The 26,730-nt window shown below is 38.5% G+C and overlaps 1 non-coding gene across 1 annotated transcript; it reads left to right on the forward strand.

Moving 5' to 3' along the window:
• The first annotated feature begins 22,607 nt into the window (after nucleotides 1–22,607).
• trnal-uaa (transfer RNA leucine (anticodon UAA)) lies at nucleotides 22,608–22,690 on the forward strand. The gene has a single exon. It is a non-coding gene; the product is annotated as a tRNA-Leu (tRNA).
• The last annotated feature ends 4,040 nt before the right edge of the window (nucleotides 22,691–26,730 follow it).

Raw genomic sequence — 26,730 nt, forward strand, 5'->3', positions numbered from 1 at the left:
GTGTGAGGCTCGTGAGAGAGTCTTCAACTCGAGGCAACGGGAAAGCATCCCTCTTGGTGACTTGATTCAGCCTTCGGTAATCCACACAAAACCTCCAGGAACCAGTTTTCTTTCGAACCAGTACTATCGGGGCAGCCCAAGGGCTACTGCTCTCTCGAATAATCCCCTTGTCAAGCATCCCTCGCAAAAGGGTGCGGACCTCTGAATACAAGGTCGGGGGCACGGGTCGATAGCGCTCTCGGCTGGGTGCAGCATCCCCAGTTGGGATTTGATGTCGCACCACATCCGTGCGGCCGTAATCCTCATCGTGAGTGGAAAACAAGTGCTGCCATTCCATCAAGAACTCTTGGAGTTGTCCCAATTGCTCTTCTCCTAGTCCTTCACCCCGTAAAGACTCCCCCATCAGGTGGGTAGGCAACCCTCCTCCTATCTCTCCCGCCCCCGAACCTGCTCGTGTCAGGGCCACCTCTACCACTGTCGGGCCTACCCGATTGAAGTTGACTTCACCCTGTTCACGAACCTGCTGGGGCCTCACTGAGGTCACCCGGGCCAAACGCTGGTGACGATACAAGTGAACAGGGAAAGGATTCGTGTTCCTGACTCGCACTGAGACCCGGCCCCCCTGAACAGTCGCCAATCCTCGAGCAACTTCCACCTTGGGACCATCTTCATGGGGTTCCACCATGACCCAATCTTCCGGACTATAAAGTCGAGGAGGCAACCTGACCCCGACCAAAGCCTCACTCTGAGCTGGAATGGACAAGGCGTAACGGCAGGCTACTCTTCCCGTGCTTTCCCGATCCCCCTGTTGTTCGGCCAGACATACTCGACGGCAGTCGGCCCTAATGCGGTCCCACTCCTGCCCGGCTGATGTTGCAGCTGTTCGAGCCGGTCTACTTCGGAACAGCTCCTCCCAACAGTCCGAAATGACGTTCATCCCAATCAGGGCACGATGAGACCCCAGGCATGTGTCTCGTACGACCACCACTCCTTTCTGTGGCACCACTACTCCCTGAATCTTTAGATCAGTCACAAGGTATCCCACATACGGGATGTCAAGACCATTCGCCCCACGTAGCGTCAACCAGGGGGCTTCCGCAGGTGAACGACCTTCGGTGCCAAACAACTCATGGGCCAAGCTTTCGGTGAATAGGGTCACTTGGGAGCCTGTATCCAAGAGGCACTGCACTTTCTGGTCATTGACCTGAACCACCACCACTGGGCAACAGCCCACCAGGCGGCTCCTAGAAGTTGTAGGCAGAGAGGGGTCTGATAAGGGGGTCCCGACCACTTGACCCACAGTGGCCGGAAACTCTAAAAACCCCCTTGCGATGCACGTCGAGCAGGACACTGACGGAAGTAATGTCCCGGCTCTCCACAGCCGTTGCAGATGGGACGCCCACGCTCATCCCACTGAAATCGCGAGCCAGAAGGTCGGGATGGACGGCGGTCGGGAGGACGGTTCCCATCAGAGTAAGCCCGCTCCCGCGGTAAAGAGGACAACTGGAGGCGCTCTCGCCGAAGCTCCTCCATAAAAGATTTAGATAGGTCAGACATTTGTTCCCGCACATCTCTCTTCAACTCTTCCCGGAGGGCCTGCTTCCAGTCAGATGTCGTAGTAGTCGAAGGGGTGCTAACAACATTCGTGGCTAGGCAGCTGGGAGGATCTACATTCTCCATGTGGTCACACTCAAGGGCCAGTGCTTCTTGTCGAAGCTCTTCAAAGGTCAGGTTCGGGGTTCGTCGAAATTGCACCCGCAGACTCTGACGCACAGGGCCTTCCCGCAGCCCCACTAAAAACTGATCTCGTAGTAAAACCTCTTCGCCCCCCAGGCCATGATCCTGTCTCCCTGTAAGTCTAGAAAACTGTTCCCGTAATTGTAGGGTAAATGCCCGAACAGATTGCCGAGGGCCTTGCCGAGAATTGAAAAATTGCGTCCTCAGAACAGCTACCGGGGTGGTGTCTCCATATTGTCCCGTGAGGAAGTCAAAAACTTCCTCTTCTGCCATCTCGACCTCTGGTCGCTCAACTCGAGGTAGAACCCTGCCGACTACGCCAATCTGTCACAGGTCAGGGGGGCCAAGCTGGACTGCGCCCTCCCCTAAACCAGGACCACCTCGAGGAGCGTATCAGAGGGAAGAGTCGGAGACAGAGAATAAATTTAACAAGTTTTATTTTGAAGTAAAAACAAATTGGGAATCCTAAACTAAAATCTTCTTTGTTACCCTCAGGGCTTGAAGGTAAACAATGCAGCGACCGGGGACTCTCCCGCCCTCTTCCTCTGTGCGGGCCCCGCAATAGATGGACAGATGGGTGGTCAAGTAGGTATTTCACAGGTGGGAATACAATCGGCAAGCCCGCAGTCTGGTAAGTCTCCTCTGGTAATTAAATACTTCCAAACTCCCTTCCCTTCTTCACAGATGCAGAATTTGGGACGGATGGATATCGGTCAGGTCCGTACACGGCAGATACACAGCCTTGAGGTGGGGATGTGTTTGGCAAGTGAGGGGTCCGGTAAGTCTCCTCCGGTAAGTATGTAATTCCAGCCTTCCTTCCTTCTTCCACAGGTACGGAATTTGAGGCGAATGATATCAGTCAAGTACGTATACGGCAGGTGCACGGTCTTCAGTAAGGTGGCTTCTCCTGACACCGTCAGAGTGGATATTCCAGACAAAGCGTGCCCCTCTCACGTTCGTGACAAAGGACAGTCACCTCTCTCAGCACAGGTGGGCCACAAGGATGCAACAAACTCTAAGTCAACAGGCTGTGCAGGGTTTCTACTGAAACAGACAGAATGGATGCTTCAGACAAAGTATACAGTTCACATGCGTTGGAAGGAACGAACACTTCTCACAATACGGATGAATAGCAGGGATACAGCAGACTCGAAGTCAACAGGCTGAATGGGGCTTCCTCATACAGATGAGTAGCAGGGATACAGCAGGCTCGAAGTCAACAGGCTCAATGGGGCTTCTTCTGAGACAGACAGAATGGATGTTTCAGGCAAGTATACAGTTCACATGCATTGGAAGGAGCGAACACTTCTCACCATACAGTTGAATGGCAGGGATACAGCAGACTCGAAGACAACAGGCTGAATGGGGCTTCCTCATACAGATGAGTAGCAGGGATACAGCAGGCTCGAAGTCAACAGGCTGAATGGGGCTTCTTCTGAGACAGACAGAATGGATGTTTCAGGCAAGTATACAATTCACATGTATTGGAAGGAGCGAACACCTCTCACCATACAGTTGAATGGCAGGGATACAGCAGACTCGAAGTCAACAGGCTGAATGGGGCTTCTTCTGAGACAGACAGAATGGATGTTTCAGGCAAGTATACAGTTCACATGCATTGGAAGGAACGAACACTTCTCACAATACAGACGAATAGCAGGGATACAGCAGACTCGAAGTCAACAGGCTGAATGGGGCTTCTTCTGAGACGGACAGACTGGATGTTTCAGGCAAGTATACAATTCACATGTATTGGAAGGAGCGAACACCTCTCACCATACAGTTGAATGGCAGGAATACAGCAGACTCGAAGTCAACAGGTTGCACAGAGCTTTTCTGAGGCAGATAGTAAATATTTCAACAGGGCATCTCTTCTCCTATTAGCACAACAGAGGGGTTAATTCACATCCCAGATGATAAATCCTCAACATCCAGACAGTTGGAACAAATCAGTGTCGCAGGACTCTTACTATTGACAGTCAGCCCTCATGACACATAGAGAGTGCATGGCAAACAGGAATGTAGCTTACACACACACACGACAATTCCACTTCAAACATATATTGTGGGGGGAAACATCAATTTTAGCCACTGCAAACTCACTTCACGACGTGCAATTTAAAGCCAGCACTCACATTCGGGTTTCTGTCCGAAGGGAAGGGGGAGGGCGCAATCCTCACTGCCACGGAGGATGTTCTGAGATGTTTTTCTTCACAGTCACAGGCAGAGTTCACATCACCATTTATAGAGGAGGGAGAGGTAAGAGATCAGTAATGAATCAATACAATCCACTCAGTGATATTTATGATCGTGATCCAAACACTCCAAACCACATCCAATTCAGTGTCAAACGTGTGCAATTACAAGACTCAGTTCTCAGTTACTTAGCTCCTCTCCAATGCAAACAGGGTATTTCACTCTCCTTCTGTTGTCCTCGAATCCCTCAGCAAAGCAACACTTTCCACTTCATTCACCCGTCCTCCAGCCACTATTACCACCCAATAAAACGACTTTTCACAAGGGAGAAAAACCACACGCACCACCTCTCTCTCTTGCTTTTTATCCTCTCCACTGTTGATGAGGCCTCACGCAAACTCTGAGTAAATCCCCCACACCTGTTGCCAATCCATCATTTGGGGTTGTCACAGCAACAAACACACACACAGGCCTGGGAACAGAGTTACACTCAAAGCGTTTCCCCGGGAACACTGCTTCAGCGGGAATAAGTTCCACATGCCATTTGTCACACTGTGACACGTTTACGCATGTTCTGCCGCTAAGTAGCCCTTCTAGAAAGATTGTTGTGTCGAATGTTCCTCCTTTTGTTTCTGATGCAAGTATTGCTAAAGAATTGTCTTTCTTTGGTAAGATTGTTTCTCCCATTAGGAAAATTGCTTTTAGTTGCAAATCACCCTTGTTGAAACATGTAGTGTCATTTCGGAGACAGGTCTATATGATTTTGAAAAACAACGCTGATGAGCTGAACCTGTCCTTTAATGTTAAAGTTGAAGACTTTAACTATACAGTTTATGCAACATCTGAAAGTATAATGAAATGCTTTGGCTGTGGCAAAATTAACCATCTCATACGTGATTGTCCTGAAAAAATAGATGAAAATGCAACTGTACAGACTAACACTCAGAGTAATCCTTCTGAAGTTGTGTCTGTTACAGAGGATGTTGTGGACCCTGTTGCTGCTGTTGCGTCAGCTTCTGGTGGGTCAGTTGGGAATAAACCCACTATGGCTGAGGTTACTGCAAAACGTTTCTCTGTTTCTGATCTTATGATTTTTGACACTGTTAATTTGAGCAGTGACATCAATACAGATAAAACGACAACTACTGGTAAACAGGTCAGTGAGGGTGTTGTTGGAGAATTGGAGGTGGAAACAGAGTCAATCTTCAAAGTTCCAAATAAAAGGAAAAAAGTCCAACAGACCAAAGTCTTTAAACAAACCAAAAAAGACAAAAATGAGGTTGAAAGTTTAGTCCCAGAGAATGACAGTGATTCTTCAGATTCTAATATTTCTGATTGTTCTTATCTTTCATCGCAAAATGAGAATGATAATCAGACCACAGTATATAAAGTTGAGGACATTAGCAAATTTTTGAAAGAAACTAAAGGTTTACCTGGGGTTCAGGTTGAAGATTACTTCCCTGATCGATCAACTTTCATTAATGATGCAAAAATTCTTATGAAAGAAGGTGCTTTTGCAGACAAAGAAGTTTTCCGTCTTAGGAAAATTGTGGGTAAACTTAGAAAGCAAAATCTTAATGATGAAAAACAAGATATGGTGTAATTTCTTCTTACTGGTAGAAGTATTTGCCTTGCTGACTGTTTCTTTTAATTATCTCTGTCTTTTTAAAACATCATTTTTTATGAGAGATTTTAAAATCGGAACTCTCAATTTAAATGGTGCCAGAGACGGTCAGAAGAGAATGTGTTTGTTTGAATTTATTAAACAAAAACATATTGATGTCACCTTTGTTCAGGAATCACATAGTGACTTGAATAATGAAGTAGACTGGAAAAAAGAATGGGATGGAGAAATTTGTTTGAGTCATATGTCTTCCAATAGTGGAGGAGTAGCTATTCTGTTTTCAAAGAAATCCCTGCCAATTTCCTGTGACATAGAAGAAATAGTTAAAGGCCGCTTTTTAAAAGTTAAAGCTAATTTTGAAAACACTACAATGGCTTTTTTAAATATTTATGCCCCCACGAAAGGGGCTGAAAGAATTGCTTTCTTTGATACAATTAGTGTTGTTATGAAAGACCTTAGCTCAGAAGAATTATTTGTTCTCGGTGGAGATTTTAACTGTACTGAAAATGATAAATTAGACAGAAATCACTTAGAGCCACATATCACCTCACAAAAAGCGCTTGTGCAATTGTTGAGAACATTTGATTTATGTGATGTTTGGAGGAATGTGCATCACAAGAATAGGCAATATACTTGGGCACATAGTAGAGATAATATTATTTCTATGGCAAGACTAGATAGGTTTTATGTGTCTAATCATCAAGTAAATCTTGCCAGAGAATGTAAAATAATTCCTGTAGGTTTTTCCGATCACTGTTCTGTTGTTTGTAATATTTTTATTAATTCTGGTTATTTAAAGAGCGCTTACTGGCATTTTAATACATCCCTTTTAAATGATAAAAAGTTTATTGAAATTTTTTATTTTTTTTGGGAAAATTTCAAGAAACAAAAAGAGTTTTATATTTCCTTACAACAATGGTGGGATTGTGGCAAGGTTCACATTAAACAATTATGTCAAGAGTACACTATTAATGCCACTAAAGATATGGCCCAGTCAATGAAGATTTTAGAAAATGAAATTATAGAACTTTTAAATACAACAGCTTCTACAAGTGATGGTGTTTGTTTTGAAAGCAGTAAATCCAAAAAGGAAATGCTTGCAGATTTGTTGGGTATCAAAGCTCAAGGAGCGTTAATACGTTCACGTTTTCAAAGCATCTCACAAATGGATGCACCATCTAAATTTTTTTTCAATTTAGAAAGAAAAAACGGCCAGAGTCGTATCATTCATTCATTACGCTCGGACACAGGGAAAGAGCTTACTGAGCCTAGTGAGATACGCAGATATGCTGTCGGTTTTTATTCAAACTTATATAAATGTGAATTGTTTCAAAGAGAAGATAATGATTTTACTTTTCTTAATGATCTTCCAAAGATTGATGAAGAGTCTAATAGTATACTTGAACAAACTTTGTCACAAAATGAGTTATATACCGCTATGATGAGAATGGAAAATGGAAAGACTCCTGGCATTGACGGGATTCCTGTTGATTTTTATAAAATTCTATGGCCAGTGATTGGAGAAGATTTTTTTTTAGTTCTTAATGATAGTTTGAATAGAGGATTGTTACCTTTAAGCTGTAGAAGAGCTGTTATTACCCTTGTGCCCAAGAAGGGAGACCTCCAAAACATAAGCAACTGGAGACCGATATCTCTTTTATGTGCAGACTACAAAATATTATCAAAGGCTCTAGCTACAAGGTTAAGTCAAGTTCTGAGTCAAGTAATACATTCCGATCAGAATTATTGCATACCCAATAGGTCAATCTTCGATAACATCTCATTGGTTAGAGATGTTTTGGAGGTTGCAAGGCTATTTGGTGTAAATGGCGGTCTAATTTCGTTAGATCAAGAAAAAGCCTTTGACCGTGTAGAACATGCATATTTGAAAGAGGCTTTAGAAGCTTTTGGTTTTAGTCAAGTTTTTATAAATATGATTGAGGCCATGTACTGTGACATTGAAAGTGTTCTCAAAGTCAATGGTGGTTTGAGTGCTCCGTTTAGGATTCAGAGGGGAGTGAGACAGGGATGTGCCATGTCAGGCATGTTATATTCCCTGGCTATTGAACCTCTGCTTCATAAATTAAGAAATGAGTTGTGTGGTTTTACTATACCATACTGTAATGTCACATTGCACCTTTCTGCCTATGCAGATGATGTAGTCGTTTTTGTATCTGGTGCTGATGATATTAAAAAACTGAAGATTATTGTTAACAGTTTTAAAAAAATTTCTTCTGCAAAAGTTAACTGGGGAAAAAGTGAGGCCCTTTTAATGGGCGATTGGGATAGGAGTCCTCCCAGTTTGCCTGAAGGTTTAATTTGGAAGAAAGACGGGTTTAAATATCTTGGCATTTTTCTAGGGAATGATGACTTTGGTACAAAAAATTGGGATTGTATGTTAGAAAAAATTAAAGGACGTTTGCAGAAATGGAATTGGCTACTTCCCAAACTGTCTTATCGAGGTCGTACGCTCATAATTAACAATTTGGTGGGCTCCTCTTTATGGCATAAACTTGCTTGTGTCGATCCGCCTCTGGGACTGTTACCAAAACTTCAAGCAGAAATGGTCAATTTTTTCTGGGACAATTTACACTGGACTCCTCAAAGTGTGCTTTTCCTGCCAAGGGATGAAGGAGGTCAAGGCTTGGTGAATCTGGTCAGCAGAGGAGCGACTTTTAGGTTGCAGTTCATTCAGCGACTGCTGATGGGTCCCCAAAATCTAGTATGGAGACCATTAGCACAAACCATTTTATCTGGGGTGAACGGAATGGGACTTCATGCTGCACTGTTTCTGTTGGACTATACTCTCCTGGATTTGTCTAGGCTACCTTCTTTTTATAAAAGTCTTTTTAAAGTGTGGAGACTTTTTAAACATGAATGGACAGAGTCAGCCACATCTCTTTTTTGGTTGCTTGAAGAGCCGGTGGTGTTTGGAAGTCGCCTTGATGTGTCAGGAGTTGACCTTCCAGGGCTAAAAAACTTGCTTGTGTCAAAGAAACTTTTGCAATTGAAAGATATTGTTGAAAAAGCCGGACCTGGATTAAAAGATGCAGGAACTGTTGCTATACATCTGGGTATAAGATCAGTGAGAGTTGTTAGTAGTTTTCTGAATAAACTGGATGGGGTTTTAAACTCCAAGGAAAAAGCTCTACTTGGGAGTTACAGTATGGGTGATATTGTCCCTGATGCTAACGACCTCTTCCCAGACATCAGAAGTACACCTGATCTTGAAGAATCCTCACATAATAGTCCTCTGTTGTGTTTGAATACAAATGAAAATGTTGATTTTTGTACAGTTAAAGGAAAGATCTTATACAAATGCATTGTTAAGGTAATAAATAAACATACATTAAAAGACAGAATTGACACAGTATGGAGAGACAAACTAGGAGTGGTAGAGGAAATAAAACCAGAGTGGAGAGTACTCTACAAACCACCATTGACTAAAAGAGCAGGCGATCTCCAGTGGAGAATACTGCATGGTGCAATCGCTGTAAATGCCTTTGTGACGAAACTGAATCCCACTGTAAATGATATTTGTCCTTTCTGTTTAGAGAGAGAAACAATATTCCATTGTTTTTTGAATTGTGGCAGACTTTCTCCACTCTTTGATCTTTTAGAATTTTTATTTTCTTTATTAGGGATTTCTTTTACGAAGCAATGTTTTATATTTGGCTTTAAGTATAGTAGACTACAGAAATATAAGTGTCAATTAATGAACTTTATTGTTGGTCAGGCCAAATTAGCAATTTATATTTCCAGAAGAAATGAAATAGAACAGAGAAATGGGCAACATATTGTATCAGTTTTTAAGAATATGTTTAAATCAAGAATTCTCGTTGATTTTAATTATTACAAGATGATGAATGCAATCAATGTTTTTGAGATTGAATGGTGTTGTGATGTTGGTATGTATTCTATACTTAATAATGAGTTGTTTTTTATATGTGATTTAAGGTAAAGTCATGTAGTGTTTTTGTTTAATAAAGTGTGTTAAAACTCAAAACTCTCTCTATCTCTCTCTCTCACACACACACACAGACACACACACACACACACACTCTCTTTCTCTCTCCCTTTCCCTCTCCCTCTCTCTCTCTCTCTCTCTCTCTCTCTCTCTCTCTCTCTCTCTCTCTCTCACACACACACACACACACACACACAATGAAACATGAAGCCAAAGTCTTTCTGTATGTTTTTTAAAAATAAAACTTAAAATATTGATTTTGCTTTAAAACTATGCTGAGGAGCTCGTTTGTTTGTCACAGTATAGACTGTGAAGTTTAGATGAAGTTGCTTTATCTTTTAGAAGAAAGACCCTCGATCGTATTCAACCATTAAAGATGGTTCAGGAAAGACCCACGCGTCCTAGAGATGTAACTTATGTGCGTTGCTACGGTCGTAAACCTTTCACATATCCACGGTACTTTCAGACACAGAGCAGGAAAGACATTTGCAGGCCCTCTGCTTAGCCCTCCCAAAATACCTCCATTTAAAAGCAAAAATATTAAAATGACCGCCTGTACATCTAACAGGCTGTAGTTCTATTTTATATGTTTTGTATTAAAAGTACTTACTTTTGTATTTAAATCCTTATTTAAAACAATATATTTAACCGACAGTATCCCCCCAACGTGTGTTTTCCATCAGTTGTTTGCCTTTCAGCCTTATTACGTAGTGCTTTTCATTTAGCCTACTGTAAGATCCCTTTACAATAGTGTAATGAAAGTTAACTTTTAAGATCCCTTTACAATAGTGTAATGAAAGTTAACTTTTCTTAAAGTTTATAGTTGTATGTTACTGTATCCCCATCCTTCTATCCTGTAGATTGTATCTTTTCCAGATTTGTTAAATGGGCTACCGTTGTAATACAAACACATTTGAGAACTACGACGTTCTCACTTTTGTAACGGTTAGAGAAAAATGCCGTACACACTTTTGCATTTCATAATTCAGTGATTTTAGCTGTAATGGTCACATAAGACAAAAATTGTCAATGTGTGACTCGTAAACATGTATAATTTTATTTATTTATTTTTACCAGAGATAGTCGACCGATCTGTTGACACGTTGTTTTGCAGTTTTCTGATGAAGAGTTTTCTCTGACTGCGGTCAAACATACACTGCCTGTTCATAGGAATTTTATGTATGACAATATCGCCCCAACATCGAGAGCTCTTGTTCATATAGCCGATGACCACATTCACATTGTTTCAGCATTTGCCGCTTGACATTAAAGAGTAGGCCTATGCGTACTCCCCTTCGGTCGTAAGCATTATCATCTACCGTGCGCTGAGATTTTTCTGCTTTGTCCACTTTTGACGGATTTGCTAGAGGGACTGTCACCTTGTTGTAACGTGATTACGTTTAAGATCCATAAGATTGCACTACATTCACCTGAAAAGGTTATACTCTTTTATACAGGAAATGTGTATCAGAATAACAATTACCTAATAGTGAAATCCACTCTTCTAAACTATTGTGAAAACTTTTAATGTTGATCCGGCCCACCAGCCGTGTATGTTTTTCATTGTTTTTTAGATAAAGACTATTCTCAGAGTTTGGTCAAACAGACAAAACGTGAACAAAATAGAGTACAAGATGATTAAACGATTGTCAAGAGAGTGTTTAAACTGAGATTGTGATGCACTTTAGAGCTTTTTCTGGTCTACCTGTGTCACAATGACAAATAATAGCCACTACCTCGACTTTTAAAATGAGCCTTACCATCTTCTGTTATGACTGTTATACTTAATACAAACCCATCTACTACACTAAAGTTAGACATTAAAAGTCATGGATGTCATGGATGCGGTATTTTCATCGTATGCATCTCTAAACAGTACTTCAATAAATAAACCGCTGTTGATAAGTCGTTCATTTTGAGTGAGAGGCGGGATGATTTTGACCGTTTTAGTCATTCTTAGTGCTTAAGGTCTGATCCGGGAAACCGCACTACGACTGGAACTACGCTGTCACGTCTAAATAACCGCTCTTCTTTAAGAAAACCGCGAGACGAGCAGTTTCTGACAGCTATTAATTCACTTAATTTTTTTTCACCACCACAAATATTTTGTTTAGCATACATATTAGTTTTAGTCAGTTACATAGGTGTCACGCATGAAGTTTATAGTTATTTTAAATAATTATGATAGAGTTACAGGTTTAGGTTAGTGGGGTGCCTGTAAGCGGTGACAACTTCGAGTATCGGAGACGACGGTGTTACTCAAACAGCCCATATCTTTATCTTTTAACAAAAACTGTCGTATTACGCGTTACTAAGACAAAATCTGTAACAGCGTTCATTAATATGTTGAAATGAAAATGAACATACAAAACTTTATAATGACCGTATAGCCTAACACCGCATAGACAAATGTTTGTTCTAACGCTTTCGCCCTAAAATTGCGAGATTTCTTAACGGACGCTAGAGCGAACTGTAAACCACACACTTTCTCATCGCATTACGCTAAGAAACTGCACATGGTTAAAGCTATTACACCATAAACTGTCTAAAGTTGTTAATGTACAAGCACAGTAACTATTTCTACAAAAAAAATATCATTGCACTACTCTTTTTTTGCATATAATACATCGTTCAACAATACTTTTGCACACTCATTCGACCGTATTTATTACCGCCGTTCTCACGTTCCTGCTGTTCATAATGTATATATATAATCCTTCATTGCTCCGTTCATAATGTACATACGATCCCTACATTGCATTCATATTTATATTCTGTATATACTCTGATCAATATCGTATATAGCAACTACACTTTATATTCTGTATAGCTTTACTTACTCTGCACTTTTATGTATATAAAACACTATATTCTCGCGCTTCTGGTGAGATGCTAACCGCATTTCATTAGCTCTGTACTTGTACTCTGCATAATGACAATAAAGTTGAATCTAATCTAAACAAGTACAATCGTACGCTTCCAGGACTCTGCGCAGTCTTTTTGTTTCAATTTGTTTAAACGACTTTCGCATTCTTATCTTATTTTCACCAACTAAGCGTAATTCCTAGGCCTCGCGGATTGTTTTCAAGTTTTGGCCCTTCACCCTCCTCCACTTTTTGAGCGCAACACCCACAACCTATTTTTTGGTAGAATGTACAGAAGATCGACCGCTACTTCCTCGTGACTACGGCTAGTCTTTATCCCCTGTGAGCGGCTGACCTCTGCAGTTATCGCAGGTTTTCTTATGATCTGTGAACAAGGGTTTTACAGCGCGGTCGATGGAGTATCTGTCACTATCTACGTGGACTGACAGAAACGGCTTTGTCTGAAACTGACGCACTCAAATTTTTCAAATAATAAGACTTCGACGGATCTGAACCATTTGAAAAAAAACAACAACACTGGATCGTCGTGGATTTAAAAAAAACACTGGATCGTCGTGGATTTTAAAAAGCTCAGTTTACGTCTTGGAACAAATTCTGGAAAGGATGTCCGCCACTACCAGCGCCGCTGCGGATGATCGAGTGGAGTGCGGCTGTGCCGAAGGAAAGATGTGTCCTGTAAAAGCCAACATAGACTCTATGTTTAAACAATGTTACAGAGAGCAAATGATTGATCTGATGCGTAAAATCATAGACGATGCGTCTGATCCGAATCTTGATTGTACGACGGATTCCAAGCGCGTAACAAATCTCAAGAAAGAAATGGACGTTGTAAGAAGCCTGAAAAATAACCAGTGGCCCGATTTGACGAGCTTGTATACGTCCAGCAAGGCGCCGATTTGTGTAACGACCAGAAAAATTCTGAATGTGACGGCCGAATGTAGCGGCGAGATGTACATTAACGAGACTCTCTGTCTGTGTACGTGCATAACGGATTTGTATGTGATGTTAGTCGCTAAACATTATGGTTTCGCCATACATGAAATTATTGAAACCGTCGTCAATTTCATAGTAGAACAAAACTTGAGGGCCTGCCGAGATTTTCTTTTCTGGCTAGATAACTTGTGATGTCATGTCATCCCTATTGTTTGTAATAACAATTTGATCACTTTCTTCATTAATTTCATTGTAAATTCAACGCTGTTTTGTTGAAATAAAAGTTTGAATCCCTTCACCAGATATTCTTTCTCAGAGTTCATTTTTTGGATTTTAATGATTTAGCACATTACAATGAGTATACTGTCACGGATACTCTGACGGGGGTAGAATGGAAGGGAGTAGATGTGCGAGAAATAAGAAGAAACAAACTTGTATCTGATATAAACTAGGATAGGATAATGATATAACGTAAAAGATATTTTATGAAATCGAGCAGATTCACAGAGATATCACTGCGTATGAACAAGGAGTTTGAGGGCCAAAACTTGAAAACAATCCGCGAGGCCTAGGAATTACGCTTAGTTGGTGAAAATAAGATAAGAATGCGAAAGTCAGTTTAAACTAATTGAAACAAAAAGACTGCGCAGAGTCCTGGAAGCGTACGATTGTACTTGTTTAGATTAGATTCAACTTTATTGTCATTATGCAGAGTACAAGTACAGAGCTAATGAAATGCGGTTAGCATCTCACCAGAAGCGCGAGAATATAGTGTTTTATATACATAAAAGTGCAGAGTAAGTAAAGCTATACAGAATATAAAGTGTAGTTGCTATATACGATATTGATCAGAGTATATACAGAATATAAATATAAATGCAATGTAGGGATCGTATGTACATTATGAACGGAGCAATGAAGGATTATATATATACATTATGAACAGCAGGAACGTGAGAACGGCGGTAATAAATACGGTCGAATGAGTGTGCAAAAGTATTGTTGAACGATGTATTATATGCAAAAAAAGAGTAGTGCAATGATATTTTTTTTGTAGAAATAGTTACTGTGCTTGTACATTAACAACTTTAGACAGTTTATGGTGTAATAGCTTTAACCATGTGCAGTTTCTTAGCGTAATGCGATGAGAAAGTGTGTGGTTTACAGTTCGCTCTAGCGTCCGTTAAGAAATCTCGCAATTTTAGGGCGAAAGCGTTAGAACAAACATTTGTCTATGCGGTGTTAGGCTATACGGTCATTATAAAGTTTTGTATGTTCATTTTCATTTCAACATATTAATGAACGCTGTTACAGATTTTGTCTTAGTAACGCGTAATACGACAGTTTTTGTTAAAAGATAAAGATATGGGCTGTTTGAGTAACACCGTCGTCTCCGATACTCGAAGTTGTCACCGCTTACAGGCACCCCACTAACCTAAACCTGTAACTCTATCATAATTATTTAAAATAACTATAAACTTCATGCGTGACACCTATGTAACTGACTAAAACTAATATGTATGCTAAACAAAATATTTGTGGTGGTGAAAAAAAAAATGAAGTGAATTAATAGCTGTCAGAAACTGCTCGTCTCGCGGTTTTCTTAAAGAAGAGCGGTTATTTAGACGTGACAGCGCAGTTCCAGTCGTAGTGCGGTTTCCCGGATCAGACCTTAAGCACTAAGAATGACTAAAACGGTCAAAATCATCCCGCCTCTCACTCAAAATGAACGACTTATCAACAGCGGTTTATTTATTGAAGTACTGTTTAGAGATGCATACGATGAAAATACCGCATCCATGACATCCATGACTTTTAATGTCTAACTTTAGTGTAGTAGATGGGTTTGTATTAAGTATAACAGTCATAACAGAAGATGGTAAGGCTCATTTTAAAAGTCGAGGTAGTGGCTATTATTTGTCATTGTGACACAGGTAGACCAGAAAAAGCTCTAAAGTGCATCACAATCTCAGTTTAAACACTCTCTTGACAATCGTTTAATCATCTTGTACTCTATTTTGTTCACGTTTTGTCTGTTTGACCAAACTCTGAGAATAGTCTTTATCTAAAAAACAATGAAAAACATACACGGCTGGTGGGCCGGATCAACATTAAAAGTTTTCACAATAGTTTAGAAGAGTGGATTTCACTATTAGGTAATTGTTATTCTGATACACATTTCCTGTATAAAAGAGTATAACCTTTTCAGGTGAATGTAGTGCAATCTTATGGATCTTAAACGTAATCACGTTACAACAAGGTGACAGTCCCTCTAGCAAATCCGTCAAAAGTGGACAAAGCAGAAAAATCTCAGCGCACGGTAGATGATAATGCTTACGACCGAAGGGGAGTACGCATAGGCCTACTCTTTAATGTCAAGCGGCAAATGCTGAAACAATGTGAATGTGGTCATCGGCTATATGAACAAGAGCTCTCGATGTTGGGGCGATATTGTCATACATAAAATTCCTATGAACAGGCAGTGTATGTTTGACCGCAGTCAGAGAAAACTCTTCATCAGAAAACTGCAAAACAACGTGTCAACAGATCGGTCGACTATCTCTGGTAAAAATAAATAAATAAAATTATACATGTTTACGAGTCACACATTGACAATTTTTGTCTTATGTGACCATTACAGCTAAAATCACTGAATTATGAAATGAAAAAGTGTGTACGGCATTTTTCTCTAACCGTTACAAAAGTGAGAACGTCGTAGTTCTCAAATGTGTTTGTATTACAACGGTAGCCCATTTAACAAATCTGGAAAAGATACAATCTACAGGATAGAAGGATGGGGATACAGTAACATACAACTATAAACTTTAAGAAAAGTTAACTTTCATTACACTATTGTAAAGGGATCTTAAAAGTTAACTTTCATTACACTATTGTAAAGGGATCTTACAGTAGGCTAAATGAAAAGCACTACGTAATAAGGCTGAAAGGCAAACAACTGATGGAAAACACACGTTGGGGGGATACTGTCGGTTAAATATATTGTTTTAAATAAGGATTTAAATACAAAAGTAAGTACTTTTAATACAAAACATATAAAATAGAACTACAGCCTGTTAGATGTACAGGCGGTCATTTTAATATTTTTGCTTTTAAATGGAGGTATTTTGGGAGGGCTAAGCAGAGGGCCTGCAAATGTCTTTCCTGCTCTGTGTCTGAAAGTACCGTGGATATGTGAAAGGTTTACGACCGTAGCAACGCACATAAGTTACATCTCTAGGACGCGTGGGTCTTTCCTGAACCATCTTTAATGGTTGAATACGATCGAGGGTCTTTCTTCTAAAAGATAAAGCAACTTCATCTAAACTTCACAGTCTATACTGTGACAAACAAACGAGCTCCTCAGCATAGTTTTAAAGCAAAATCAATATTTTAAGTTTTATTTTTAAAAAACATACAGAAAGACTTTGGCTTCATGTTTCATTGTGTGTGTGTGTGTGTGTGTGTGTGTGTGTGAGAGAGAGAGAGAGAGAGAGAGAGAGACAGAGAGAGAGGGAGAGGGAAAGGGAGAGAGAAAGAGAGTGTGTGTGTGTGTGTGTGTGTGTGTCTGTGTGTGTGTGAGAGAGAGAGATAGAGAGAGAGAGAGAGAGAGTGTGTGTGTGTGTGTGTGTGAGAGAGAGAGGGGGGTGTGTGTGTGTGTGTCTGTGTGTGTGTGTGAGAGAGAGAGATAGAGAGAGAGAGAGAGAGAGAGTGTGTGTGTGTGTGTGAGAGAGAGAGAGATAGAGAGAGAGAGAGAGAGTGTGTGTGTGTGTGTGTGTGAGAGAGAGAGGGGGGGTGTGTGTGTGTGTCTGTGTGTGTGTGAGAGAGAGAGAGATAGAGAGAGAGAGAGAGAGAGTGTGTGTGTGTGTGTGAGAGAGAGAGGGGGGGGGGGAGTGTGTGTGTGTGTGTGTGTGTGGGTGTGAGGGAGAGAGAGAGAGAGAGATGGTATGAAAACTTTGAAGATGGTGCTAAAAATAAGAACTTTAAAGAATCTAAAGTGATTAATGCATGACGCATCTAATATAATATAATCATATATATGATATATGATATAATATGATATAAATAATTTTTTATTATATAATATTATATAAAAATATAAAATATTTTAGGTAATATATATCATCATTTTGTTGAATTAAGAATCAACGGACATCAGATGTACTGGGGGTACTGATTATTAAAAAACATTACATTAATGTTAGCTTTGAAATAATGTACACCATTGACTTAGATCATGCGGTCTGGAACTCCACCCTCGCATGCACGAGGTGTGTGTGAAGCAGCCCCTCAGGTCTCACATACATTTCACTACGAGGACCTGTGAGATTCTGTTTATGATTTAATCATTTTTATTTTATTTTTTAAGTCGTATTATTTTATTTTGGGGATATTTCATTCATGTTTGGACATCTCTCACCAGTCTAAAACTGTAAGGGATAATTTTTTATATGTATCATCAGAAATGTTTATTGTATATATACTATGCTATCACATTTAAAATAAGTTATCTTTTAAAAAAAAAGAAGAGTATGGTCTGTTTTATAAGTTTGATTAACTTAAATGTTGAATACCTTTTTTTGTTTAATGAATTGCTTTAGTAGCCCGATGTCTTTATATAATTATTTATTTTCATATTCTTTAACCCCTGGAGTCTGAGTGGGTTTTGGGGACTGGAGATATTTTGACACCCCTCAGACGTTGGTGTTTTTCATTATCCTAAAACGTATTAGTGGTTAAAAGTCTGAATATCCCATAATATGTGATCAGCATGATTGTACATGTCTGTAATTTTGAGAAGGCTGCGTTTATGATTAGTTTTTGTTTAAAATATGTTTAAAATGTGTTTGTATATGTTGTATAAGTATTGATTGAATACATGATTAAAAAAATGTATGATAAAATTATTTGTTTTGGTTTAGTAACATGTCTGTTACTGCGATGTGTTTTATAAAAACGATGAATACTTGTTTAAAATGTATGTTCCGGTTTAGTAACATGCCGTCATATATAATTTAATATTGTTTAAAATAGAGATAAGTCTCTTTTTAACTTGATATGTCCACGCGTATGTCCGCTTGTTTATATGGTTTATCAGAATACAAATTTGTATAGCGCCGTGGATATTATAGTGATATAACAAGGTACGTGTGGCTTATGATGAAATTTATAGGCTATTCATAATTCAGATCGCTTAAAAGTGTACGTGCATGCAGCATTTTATTGTATGGTGGTACTGTAGGTGTACGGTTAAAATAAATAATTAAACAGCTTTTTGAAAAAGATATGATATAAAGATGGATATAAAAGGTTTTAAATATAATATAGAAAATGTCTTGCAACAAATAATGTGAAATGAATTTAACTGAATTGTGTCAATGACACGTCCGGGTTCCTCAATAGACCATATTCTTCATTCTGTTCAGTTATATATTTTTCCCCGATCCTGGTAAAATGTATATTTTTAGTGATGAACAAAACTAATGTAAATGTTTTGTTTTATATTGTTTGTGAATGTATAATGTGTTTATATTCATTAAAAGAAGAAAATAAGACTTGGAGACGAATGTGTGTACACAGGCATTAGAGGGAGAGAGAGGGAGAGAGAGAGAGGGGTACAAGAGATGCTAGCCGTGCACCAACCGTAATTCATAGGTGAATCGTCAGAAAACTGTCAAAAACATGGTACTCCCGCATGAGATACGTTTGGTTTTAATTAAAAATGGCTTTGAAGATATTATGATTGGTTAGTAAATTCCGACGAGTGTGCACTGTGGCGTGCAAACGCAGACAGTGGGGACACAGAGGGTCAGGATCAAAGGTGTGTGAAAACATCTCTTTCCTGCTCTCTAAAAAAAAAAAAAGAAAAAAAAGATCTTGTTTTATCTGAAACAGTCGGTTTCAGTATATTTTTTTATACGGTTTAATTTATAACCTTTTTTTTAAAAGAACGGAATGTTTTTTCAACCTTAGTTAAATTGTTTTTAGATTATGTATATTATATAAACTATATAATGTTTTATATATATAAATGTGAAATAATTAAAATGTGTTTTAGATTATATAAATTATATAATGTTTTATATATAAATGTGAAATAACTAAAATGTGTTTTAGATTATATAAATTATATAATGATTTATATATATAAATGTGAAATAATTAAAATGTGTTTTAGATTATATAAATTATATAACTGAAATGTTTTTCAATCTTTAATTGTTTTATATATATAAATTATAGGATGTTTTATATATATAAATGTAGAACACACAGACCCCATTTATACACCGCTCATAAACGTAATGGGAGGGGGAGAAACCGTATAACCACACACACACACACACACACAAACATAACCGTATAACTGTGATAAACTTCAAACAAGCTAACTGACACAGAGTTCAAACAATTTATCTGGCACAGACTTCAAACAAACTAACGGTCAATAGGGTAAAACTTTCTGTCAAAACCACATGATCGATGCGTGAGGAGTCTTTCATCTTCCGTTTAAACTAGCCGTCAAAACCATGATTTAAAACTAATTAGGTCAATAGGGTAAAACTTTCTGTCAAAACCGCATGATCGATGCGTGGAAAGGTCATAGGTGATGAGGTCCTTGATCTCATTTGTTCCGCCCATCCATCATAAGGTTACCGGAAGTTCAACCTGTCAAAAGGTCAAAGGTCAAAGTCATAAATCATCTTGACAGAAGCTGTAGAATACTTACTACTCAGGAGGAAACACCAGAGGAACAGTTCTGGATCTGGGTTTCCCAAATCTCTTATGGTTAGTCCAGGTCCTTCTGTAGACTTCCACTCCTGTCCTTCTTGGGGTTGAAATAACAATTTCGACTCCAATTCGACAGGCAGCAGAGCAGTTATATCGCACCTGTACACTACATTTGTCCATCACTCCGTCAGGAGCATGTCCAAACAGCACAAAGTCTCCATAGTTTTTTTTTGGTTATTTAATTATTTTTGACATTTCATTTCCTTCATCACTTTGCATCCCAGGAAGAGGCAAAAGCCCAAAATTAGGGGTTTCATATGTGTAGCTCCTTGTTTTGTATTAAATGATAATCATAAGTTCAACAATGAAATGTTTAAACAGATATTTATCAACATAATCAAGCTTCTTGGTCATTCTTACAATTCCTCCAGCTGTAATGTCACGTAAATATGGACACTTTCTCATCTTGATGCAGATGTGTGCCTGCAACTGATTAACCTATGAGAGACATACACACTGACAGAATACAGCTTGAATGTGTGGGTTATTTGTAATAGCACACATACTGTAAGTGAATAAATGTTTCTGTGGAAGAGAGACAGCCTTATACTAAAATGTTTTAATATTGTTCCCACATCAATCGACACTCTTTACAAACCCAGTAACAAAGCAAAAACCAGATTTGATAACTTCAAATCCAGCAGACTCTCTGATGCGCACATGATCAACATGTGTTTGAAGGCGTGGTATGTCGAGAGATCTGCTGTCATAATAGCAGTGTAGGAGGGCATTTACACTCACATGAAACCTGTGTTGGCATCGCACGCCACAGTCAACAACTCGAGGAAAAAGTCATAGAACACAACAGTGAATAAGAGAAACTCAGACAACCAGAAGATCAGGTCAGTACATGTTCTCTTCTCAAAATAATTCCCCAATGTAGCTGACACTGGGAACGACTGCAATGCTTTAGCGTTTCTTGTAGCTCATGTTAATATGATCCTGGACTACATGTCAAAAATCATTAAAATATCAAAGATATTTTGATAATTTCCTACTGTAAATATAGTAAAACTTTTTTTATTATTAGTAGTAATATACAGATTAGATTTTCAAATAGTTGTATCTCAGCCAAATGTTGTCCTCCTAATAAAGAAGGAAAATGTACCTGGGCTGTTACACAGGGATAATAAAGATGCCGATCAGTGTCATCTTGTGTGAAATTATGTTTACTATAGAGTTCTAGAATCATCCACACACTTCCATCCTGAGGAATGCACCTGTGTTACAATGGGTGAGTAAATCCGTATTTTAATGTCTAGTGGCATCATTTAAAAGTGTTAAAATGTGTACTGTAACAAACCATTAAAGAATAATAACAATGCTTACCCCATTTCATGAGAAATTGAGATGTCAATTTTGAATTAATTCACATGATGTGATTTGTATGGAAATGTATGTTGTTGTTTTTCTAGAAGAAAAAGTAGGCATTAATGTCCATCCCCCAAAATGTAGGCTCAGATGTTCACAAATGCATAGCCATTCATTTACCATTGTGTAGGGTAATTAACTGCCAAGACAGTGTGTTGAACTAATTTACTAGACCTACCAGTTTTGCTCTTTTGTTTTAAATTAGATTTCCGCTTTCATACGAATATGTTCTGCTAGTATTTATTTTATTTATTTTATGTTGAAAGGGTTCAAATAGAACCTGCAATGTTCAGCAGGAAATAATATTGAGAACAGGAGAAAGTTAGAAAAAAATAATTCATGGTTTACTTCAGTGAAAGTTTGTTTTGTTTTGGTTTTGTTTTCAGATAATTGTATGGAGTAATTTTCCTGGTGAACAAGATCAGCCAATCTGGTTGACCTGGTGACTTGGATTGACCGCTGTGAAGTGCAAATTCTTTTTTTATTTTGTCTGAAAATGCTCAAAACATAATGTATACAGTAGCTAAATCAGTTTAATGCTCAGGAATTTTATCATTCGATTTAGACAACTGTATTATGGTATTGATGTTAGCAAAGTATTCATATTATAATTTATAATTCTTTAAGGTTTTAATTAAGATATTTTCAATTTCAAATATAGTTTATAACTTCAACGCAAACTATACTGAAACTGTTTTGATGAAGCGAATCAGGAGCTCGAGTGTGGGTTCATAGCTTGCTAACTGTTAACTTACGGCTAATCCTACTACTATAATCACGAGAATGCAACAAATATATTGTTTATAAAACTGCAAGCAGTGATGCAAATATTACAAATTTCATATAATTTGTTCATCTTTTAAGATAGTTATCATCCAGTAATAAGTTTTGGTTTTCGGAAGTGAGTCAGCTAGCATGCTAACAATCAGTTGCACCGAGAGCTGTGACGCTCTGAATATTTAATGAAACTGGGGAATACGGCGCAAACGACCTCAAACAGAGACATCTACAAAGATGCAATACAACAACACAAGATAATATCATCGTTTTATTATAGATTGTCGTTGCTATATATTGTTTTCATGCTAAAATTGGTTGTATATTCACCAGGATGGCCGAGTGGTTAAGGCGTTGGACTTAAGATCCAATGGACATATGTCCGCGTGGGTTCGAACCCCACTCCTGGTAATATGTTTTCATTTTTATATTCATCATGAGTGCGTCGAAGATAAACGTGCACGACCGCAGCACACCACGTCAAATGAGAAATCTAAAGACGCACGGAGAGCAAGAAAGATTTGCACGCTGCTCGATGCGTGCAACAGTGTTCAGTCTGCAGAAATATTGATCGTAGATGAAGCGGCTGCTGCTGACCATGCAGCAAATATGACATAAAGTGCAGGAATCGGAACACATAACGACACGCAACTGCTGGATGAATGAACAAATAAGTAAAACTTCAAAAACGACTCGATATCGTGTAAAATATGTGGTCTTATACTGCCTCCTGCTGGCAAGTGAAAGCTAATTTCTGTTAATTATAGTAATGCAATGTTTATGGGTATAAGAGGCATGTGGGTGGGCAAGCCATGTAATACCAGAGTACAGTAACTTACACATCTGTGTGCAGATCAACTTTTTCTCCTGACAAAGTCAGTGAAACTGCAATATTTCCATCCCCTGATTATAAGCTTTTCCATATTCCATATTATCCTGCCTGATGCACTGCTGACTTCATGTGCCTGTGTGAGTCATGAAAATAAATCTAGGAACTATTGGATTTCAAATCAGTAGGGTTTGAGGCACCAAACGGAACTAAGTAGCTAACTAGCTGTTTTATATGGAAGCATATGGGTAGCATTATTCAATTTGGGATGTAATATGCAAAATGACAATGCAATATGTAAAATGGCAATGCATTTCTGTATTTACATTTACATTTTCCAATACATTTGTGCAACGTTTGGTGCAAAATGAAAATGAAAATTAAATTACATAATTTTCATTTGCCATTTACTACACCAGTTTTAATATGTAAAATGAATATTAATTTTAACGCTTTATAAGTTGCAAAATTAAAATGAAAATGTATTACAGAAATGATTAGATATGTCTAACATGTTAAAGCAAAAACTGTGGCAAAATGATCATTTAAATGCTATTTTTCTTAATTGCATTAACACTCACAGTCAAGACACTTACGATTGCATTTTCATTCGGTGTCCCGCAATGAATGTAGCAAAACTCAATGTGCACATTGAAAATGCATTCCGAGCCGATCACGTGTCCCCGCCCTCGCGCCACGTCAATCATTGTGTGAACAAGGCGGGGCTTACAGACGGTCAGAGACTCAAGTCTCAAGAAGAGGATTCAATCAAGTGAGACAACATGGACAAGACAGTTGGTCCGTGTATGTTTTGATCATTTCGATTTATGGCTTCAGTATTTCATTCGGACTTGTGGGCGGAGCTGAAACGCTGCTTTCATCTGATTGGTCGAATCGGATCGGTTTTCATCTGACAGCCTTCAGCTGAAATGTCTGAAACTACGCTCACTGTTAATTAGCATAATATTTGAATCAGATATAGCTGGGCACATAATTCGTGCTGCTGAGACCTGCAAATTATTTCTAGGTTGTAGTATTGTATGAATATTGTCCCACTGATAAAAACAGTGCAAATAGTTCTGTCCCTTTGGATAACAGTAAAGTGGAAATAAATATAGTTAAATTTATGAAATAAAATTAAATAGGATTTTTTGGGAAGGTAAGTCTGGCCAGTTATACAAGCAACACGAGTCGGACGAGTCTAAAGATATGAGCTGAATTGGGTGAAACATTAAAGTTCTAGTCTGTGTCAATTACTCTCATAATAAATAATAATAATAATAATGTTAACTGTATTTTTCGGTATAAGTTGCATCAGTCCAAAAATACGTCATGACGAGGAAAAAAACATATATAAGTCGCACTGGACTATATGTCACATTTATTCAAGACCAAGAGAAAACATTACCGTCTACAGCCGCGAGAGGGCGCTCTGGGGTAGGCTACAGGAGCACTGAGCAGCATAGAGCTAATTTTACTATTTTTATTTAGAAATGTAACTATATTCATTTTTACAATTATTTATTAATGTCACACACACACACATACCTAGTGCCTTATGACTTAAAAGATGAGAGTGGTAAATGTTACAGACATGGAACTGTTCAGTCTATTATTGATTTTAATTTCCACTTCACTGTTATCCAAAGGGACAGAACTATTTGCACTGTATTTATCAGTGGGACAATATTCATACAATACTACAACCTAGAACTAATTTGCAGGTCTTAGCAGCACGAATTATGTGCCCAGCTACATCTGATTCAAATATTATGCTAATTAACAGTGAGCGTAGTTTCAGACATTTCAGCTGAAGGCTGTCAGATGAAAACCGATCCGATTCGACCAATCAGATGAAAGCAGCGTTTCAGCTCCGCCCACAAGTCCGAATGAAATATTGAAGCCATAAACCGAAATGATCAAAACATACACGGACCAACTGTCTTGTCCATGTTGTCTCACTTGATTGAATCCTCTTCTTGAGACTTGAGTCTCTGACCTTCTGCAAGCCCCGCCTTGTTCACACAATGATTGACGTGGCGCGAGGGCGGGGACACGTGATCGGCTCGGAATGCATTTTCAATGTGCACATTGAGTTTTGCTACATTCATTGCGGGACACCGAATGAAAATGCAATCGTAAGTGTCTTGACTGTGAGTGTTAATGCAATTAAGAAAAATAGCATTTAAATGATCATTTTGCCACAGTTTTTGCTTTAACATGTTAGACATATCTAATCATTTCTGTAATACATTTTCATTTTAATTTTGCAACTTATAAAGCGTTAAAATTAATATTCATTTTACATATTAAAACTGGTGTAGTAAATGGCAAATGAAAATTATGTAATTTAATTTTCATTTTCATTTTGCACCAAACGTTGCACAAATGTATTGGAAAATGTAAATGTAAATACAGAAATGCATTGCCATTTTACATATTGCATTGTCATTTTGCATATTACATCCCAAATTGAATAATGCTACCCATATGCTTCCATAGTTTTATGCGTGGTAACTGTAATATATAAATTACTGAAATCGTATTAGTAATTATTAGTTACACTATTGCTGCAAAAAGCAGAGATGTATAAAGTACTAGAGAACCATACTTGAGTAAAAGTACAAGTGCTCTATCAAAAAAGTGACTTGAGTAGAAGTAGAAGTGCTCTTTAAGCACCACACTTAAGTAGAAGTACTAAAGTATTCAACATTTTTTGTACTTAAGTATTGCAAGTAGTCTATTTTAAAATGTACTACTCAAGTACTGAAAGTAAAAGTAGAAGTATTGTGTTATGTAGCTATTAAAGAAAATAGTCAAAAGTTTGAACATATTGTTTTTACTATTTCAAATGATTAACCTAAAGGACAATCACAATTCCTTTGACTGTAACTTCTTGTAAACAAAAAACGGTTACTAGGGTTAGTTAGCCCAATTTGCAAAATGATGTCATTAATAACTTACCCTCATGTTGTTTCAAACCCGTAAGACCTCAGAGGGTCATTTAGAATTTTTTGAAGCATCGAAAATACATTTTGGTCCAAAAATAGCAAAAACTATGACTTTATTCAGCATTGTCTTCTCTTCCGTGTCTGTTTTAAGACAGTTAAAAACAAAGCAGTTTGTGATATCTGGTTCGCGAACGAATCATTCGATGTAACCGGATCTTTTTGAAACAGTCCACCAAATCGAACTGAATCGTTTTAAACAGTTCGCGTCTCCAATACGCATTAATCCACAGATGAATTAAGATGTTAACTTGTTTAATGTGTCTGACACTCCCTCGGAGTTAAAACAAACCAATATCCCGGAGTAATTCATTGACTCAAACAGTACACTGACTGAACTGATGTGAAGAGAGAACTGAAGATGAACACCGAGCCGAGTCAGATAATGACTCGTTCACGAGTCAAGAACCGTTTGTGTCAGATGCGTCCGATTCGTGAACCGAGGAGCTGATGATACTGCGCATGTGTGATTTAGCGTGAAGCAAACCGACACACAGAGCGTCTGGAACCGAACTGATTCTTTTGGTGATTGATTCTGAACTGATTATGTGTTAATGTTATGAGCCCATGTGCAGTCAACGCCAATGACGCCATTGCATCGAACGCAAAAGAAT

Source organism: Carassius gibelio, chromosome A23, assembly GCF_023724105.1.
Source record: "Carassius gibelio isolate Cgi1373 ecotype wild population from Czech Republic chromosome A23, carGib1.2-hapl.c, whole genome shotgun sequence".
NCBI lineage: Eukaryota > Metazoa > Chordata > Actinopteri > Cypriniformes > Cyprinidae > Carassius > Carassius gibelio.